The sequence below is a fragment of the Schistocerca piceifrons genome, unplaced genomic scaffold (assembly GCF_021461385.2).
Source record: "Schistocerca piceifrons isolate TAMUIC-IGC-003096 unplaced genomic scaffold, iqSchPice1.1 HiC_scaffold_1058, whole genome shotgun sequence".
Taxonomy (NCBI): domain Eukaryota; kingdom Metazoa; phylum Arthropoda; class Insecta; order Orthoptera; family Acrididae; genus Schistocerca; species Schistocerca piceifrons.
The window spans coordinates 45001-50000 of record NW_025726861.1 but is presented as its reverse complement, the minus strand read 5'-3'; the positions used below and the strand labels follow the sequence as shown (position 1 = coordinate 50000).

General features: G+C 53.0%; 1 non-coding gene across 1 annotated transcript in view; it reads left to right on the top strand.

Annotated features, from left to right (window-relative positions):
• The first annotated feature begins 3279 nt into the window (after positions 1-3279).
• LOC124726558 overlaps positions 3280-5000 on the top strand; it is a 1909-nt gene continuing 188 nt past the window's right edge. Inside the window, exon 1 of the ribosomal RNA XR_007006783.1 lies at positions 3280-5000. This exon is cut by the window's right edge and continues 188 nt beyond it. This is a non-coding gene — a ribosomal RNA (small subunit ribosomal RNA).

Sequence of the window (5000 nt, the reverse complement as noted above, 5' to 3'; positions counted from 1 at the left end):
CGCCCCCGCCCCCCCCCCCTACACCTTTCCTTACAACAACGTGTAACCTAACCTAACCTAACCTAACCTATGTTGTACCTTAACCTAACCTATGTTGTACCTTAACCTAACCTATGTTGTACCTTAACCTAACCTATGTTGTACCTTAACCTAACCTATGTTGTACCTTAACCTAACCTATGTTGTACCTTAACCTAACCTATGTTGTACCTTAACCTAACCTATGTTGTACCTTAACCTAACCTATGTTGTACCTTAACCTAACCTATGTTGTACCTTAACCTAACCTATGTTGTACCTTAACCTAACCTATGTTGTACCTTAACCTAACCTATGTTGTACCTTAACCTAACCCATGTTGTACCTTAACCTAACCCATGTTGTACCTTAACCTAACCCATGTTGTACCTTAACCTAACCCATGTTGTACCTTAACCTAACCCATGTTGTACCTTAACCTAACCCATGTTGTACCTTAACCTAACCCATGTTGTACCTTAACCTAACCCATGTTGTACCTTAACCTAACCCATGTTGTACCTTAACCTAACCCATGTTGTACCTTAACCTAACCCATGTTGTGCCTTAACCTAACCCATGTTGTGCCTTAACCTAACCCATGTTGTGCCTTAACCTAACCCATGTTGTGCCTTAACCTAACCCATGTTGTGCCTTAACCTAACCCATGTTGTGCCTTAACCTAACCCATGTTGTGCCTTAACCTAACCCACGTTGTGCCTTAACCTAACCCACGTTGTGCCTTAACCTAACCCATGTTGTGCCTTAACCTAACCCATGTTGTGCCTTAACCTAACCCATGTTGTGCCTTAACCTAACCCATGTTGTGCCTTAACCTAACCCATGTTGTGCCTTAACCTAACCCATGTTGTGCCTTAACCTAACCCATGTTGTGCCTTAACCTAACCCACGTTGTGCCTTAACCTAACCCACGTTGTGCCTTAACCTAACCCACGTTGTGCCTTAACCTAACCCATGTTGTGCCTTAACCTAACCCATGTTGTGCCTTAACCTAACCCATGTTGTGCCTTAACCTAACCCATGTTGTGCCTTAACCTAACCCATGTTGTGCCTTAACCTAACCCATGTTGTGCCTTAACCTAACCCACGTTGTGCCTTAACCTAACCCACGTTGTGCCTTAACCTAACCCACGTTGTGCCTTAACCTAACCCATGTTGTGCCTTAACCTAACCCATGTTGTGCCTTAACCTAACCCATGTTGTGCCTTAACCTAACCCATGTTGTGCCTTAACCTAACCCACGTTGTGCCTTAACCTAACCCACGTTGTGCCTTAACCTAACCCACGTTGTGCCTTAACCTAACCCACGTTGTGCCTTAACCTAACCCACGTTGTGCCTTAACCTAACCCACGTTGTGCCTTAACCTAACCCACGTTGTCCCCTAAAGTAACCCACGTTGTCCCCTAACGTAACCCACGTTGTCCCCTAACGTAACCCATGTTGTCGCCTAAACCTGCTCTGTAATTGTTATACGACTCGTTCAATTAGTGTAGTGTTGCCCACCCGCAACCCTCGCAATATAGTTCGCTACTCGCACTGCCCGCTCCCCTGTGTATCGCTTCATGTTAAACACCTTGCAAGTCTTGCTGACTTTCCACATGCTCCTGCTGTACACTGTAATGTGGATGGCAGCAGGACGTACATGCCGCCCCTCCCCACGTCCCCACCTTGCCCCCCTGCCTTCGCAAGCTGGTTGGTGAGAAGTTTGCATGTTCAATGCCCTTCGCATGCGACGTACTCAGGCTACGTTGTGGTGCGGCCTGTGTCAACCGTCCGCTAATGTCGTACGCGTAAACCACAATCTGTACTGCACATTCGTCCTTATGTACCGAATGATACATCGTGGCACATGTGTGACCGTACAACGACTGCGCCCAAAAACGGCGGACCATACAGTGCAAATATTGTGCACGCAGCTACGTGTCGTCTCCCTATGAGAGCTGGATTGCAGTGTGGTACGCCATAGAGACGTGTGGGAGGAACGGACGCCGTGGATGGCGATCAGCATGAGCTGTCTGTTGATGTATTCGGACCTAGTCGTCTCTCCTCACACACCGTGATGGCATGGTGCACCGCGTTCCATATCTGCGACATGCTACAGAGGCCGGTTGACAGTCGTTCGAGCAATGGACATCGCATACGTACGGGGGCCACCTTCCACGTATTGTCTAGGCGTGCACATTTTGTTGCGTGTATGTGGGCAGACGTAGTGTGGCGTGACACCTGACACAGGCATGCAATAATCGTTGAAGTTGCAAATGGCGATGGACGCCTGCGTTTTCTGGTGAAGTTACGCAAATGAACAAATGGTAACCTGTTGTGGTGCGGTTGTTCTCGCTAGGGGTGAATCGGTGATGGCGACGATAGGTTGAGGTACGAACCGGTTGTTCCAGCGATACCCACCATGCCGACGAAACTGAACGGCATCTGGGTGTGAAGCGATACGCGGCGGTGGCTGGGTGGGACCGTCCCCGGCCGGTGAGGGGGCGCCTCCCGGCGTGCTGGCCGCGCGGTGCGTGGGCGCACGCGCTACAGCCGGCTGGTGGGGGCGGCCAGTGGCAGGCGCGCCGGCCGACGGACGCGGCAGGCGTCGCAGCTGCGCGCCGGCGCACCCTGCGCGCGGCGCCGTGCGGCCAAAGTAGGTCCTCGCGGGCCCGGTGCGAAGCGCGGTGGACATCTTCAGTGTGCTGGTCCGATTGAGGACTGTGTGCGTTGAGGATGCGCCGCCGCCCGGCGCTCGGCGCCGCGACGCCGTCTGCTGCTCGGTCGCCCCAGCGGTTCTCGCTGGTGGTTTGTATCGCAGCTGTGCGGATGTGTTGGCGCGTGCGCTGTGCTGGGAGAGTTCGCTTCGGCACCCAAGTGGGGCTTTTGTCCTTCTGTGGCGCTGGCGTTGGAGCTGCCGGTCACCGTAGGTGGCGCGTGTTGTCTCCCGCCGGCAATGCCACGACAGCACGCTCCCGGGCCTCTGTCGGCAGCGGCAAGCTCAGTTGGGAGCACGGGTGGTCGCACCGAAAGCGTCTACTCGCCTAACTCCGGGCGATTGCGCCTCTCTCGAACCCGACCAAGTACTTGGGACGGCGCTGCGCGCCGCCGGGACCTGAGAGGGTTTCGAGGTGTATTGTGCAGGGGAGCTCAGCCTCCTCCTGTTTGCAGAATGATTGAGCGGACGCTTGCGTGTTCGCGCGGGCCCCCGGGACACACTCCCGGGCGGCCGGCTGCTCAGCTCTAGTTGACGCAGCTCCCTGGTTGATCCTGCCAGTAGTCATATGCTTGTCTCAAAGATTAAGCCATGCATGTCTCAGTACAAGCCGCATTAAGGTGAAACCGCGAATGGCTCATTAAATCAGTTATGGTTCCTTAGATCGTACCCACGTTACTTGGATAACTGTGGTAATTCTAGAGCTAATACATGCAAACAGAGTCCCGACCAGAGATGGAAGGGACGCTTTTATTAGATCAAAACCAATCGGTCGGCTCGTCCGGTCCGTTTGCCTTGGTGACTCTGAATAACTTTGGGCTGATCGCACGGTCCTCGTACCGGCGACGCATCTTTCAAATGTCTGCCTTATCAACTGTCGATGGTAGGTTCTGCGCCTACCATGGTTGTAACGGGTAACGGGGAATCAGGGTTCGATTCCGGAGAGGGAGCCTGAGAAACGGCTACCACATCCAAGGAAGGCAGCAGGCGCGCAAATTACCCACTCCCGGCACGGGGAGGTAGTGACGAAAAATAACGATACGGGACTCATCCGAGGCCCCGTAATCGGAATGAGTACACTTTAAATCCTTTAACGAGTATCTATTGGAGGGCAAGTCTGGTGCCAGCAGCCGCGGTAATTCCAGCTCCAATAGCGTATATTAAAGTTGTTGCGGTTAAAAAGCTCGTAGTTGGATTTGTGTCCCACGCTGTTGGTTCACCGCCCGTCGGTGTTTAACTGGCATGTATCGTGGGACGTCCTGCCGGTGGGGCGAGCCGAAGGCGTGCGACCGCCTCGTGCGTGCTCGTGCGTCCCGAGGCGGACCCCGTTGAAATCCTACCAGGGTGCTCTTTATTGAGTGTCTCGGTGGGCCGGCACGTTTACTTTGAACAAATTAGAGTGCTTAAAGCAGGCAAGCCCGCCTGAATACTGTGTGCATGGAATAATGGAATAGGACCTCGGTTCTATTTTGTTGGTTTTCGGAACCCGAGGTAATGATTAATAGGGACAGGCGGGGGCATTCGTATTGCGACGTTAGAGGTGAAATTCTTGGATCGTCGCAAGACGAACAGAAGCGAAAGCATTTGCCAAGTATGTTTTCATTAATCAAGAACGAAAGTTAGAGGTTCGAAGGCGATCAGATACCGCCCTAGTTCTAACCATAAACGATGCCAGCCAGCGATCCGCCGCAGTTCCTCCGATGACTCGGCGGGCAGCCTCCGGGAAACCAAAGCTTTTGGGTTCCGGGGGAAGTATGGTTGCAAAGCTGAAACTTAAAGGAATTGACGGAAGGGCACCACCAGGAGTGGAGCCTGCGGCTTAATTTGACTCAACACGGGAAACCTCACCAGGCCCGGACACCGGAAGGATTGACAGATTGATAGCTCTTTCTTGATTCGGTGGGTGGTGGTGCATGGCCGTTCTTAGTTGGTGGAGCGATTTGTCTGGTTAATTCCGATAACGAACGAGACTCTAGCCTGCTAACTAGTCGCGTGACATCCTTCGTGCTGTCAGCGATTACTTTTCTTCTTAGAGGGACAGGCGGCTTCTAGCCGCACGAGATTGAGCAATAACAGGTCTGTGATGCCCTTAGATGTTCTGGGCCGCACGCGCGCTACACTGAAGGAATCAGCGTGTCTTCCTAGGCCGAAAGGTCGGGGTAACCCGCTGAACCTCCTTCGTGCTAGGGATTGGGGCTTGCAATTGTTCCCCATGAACGAGGAATTCCCAGTAAGCGCGAGTCATAAGCTCGCGTTGATTAC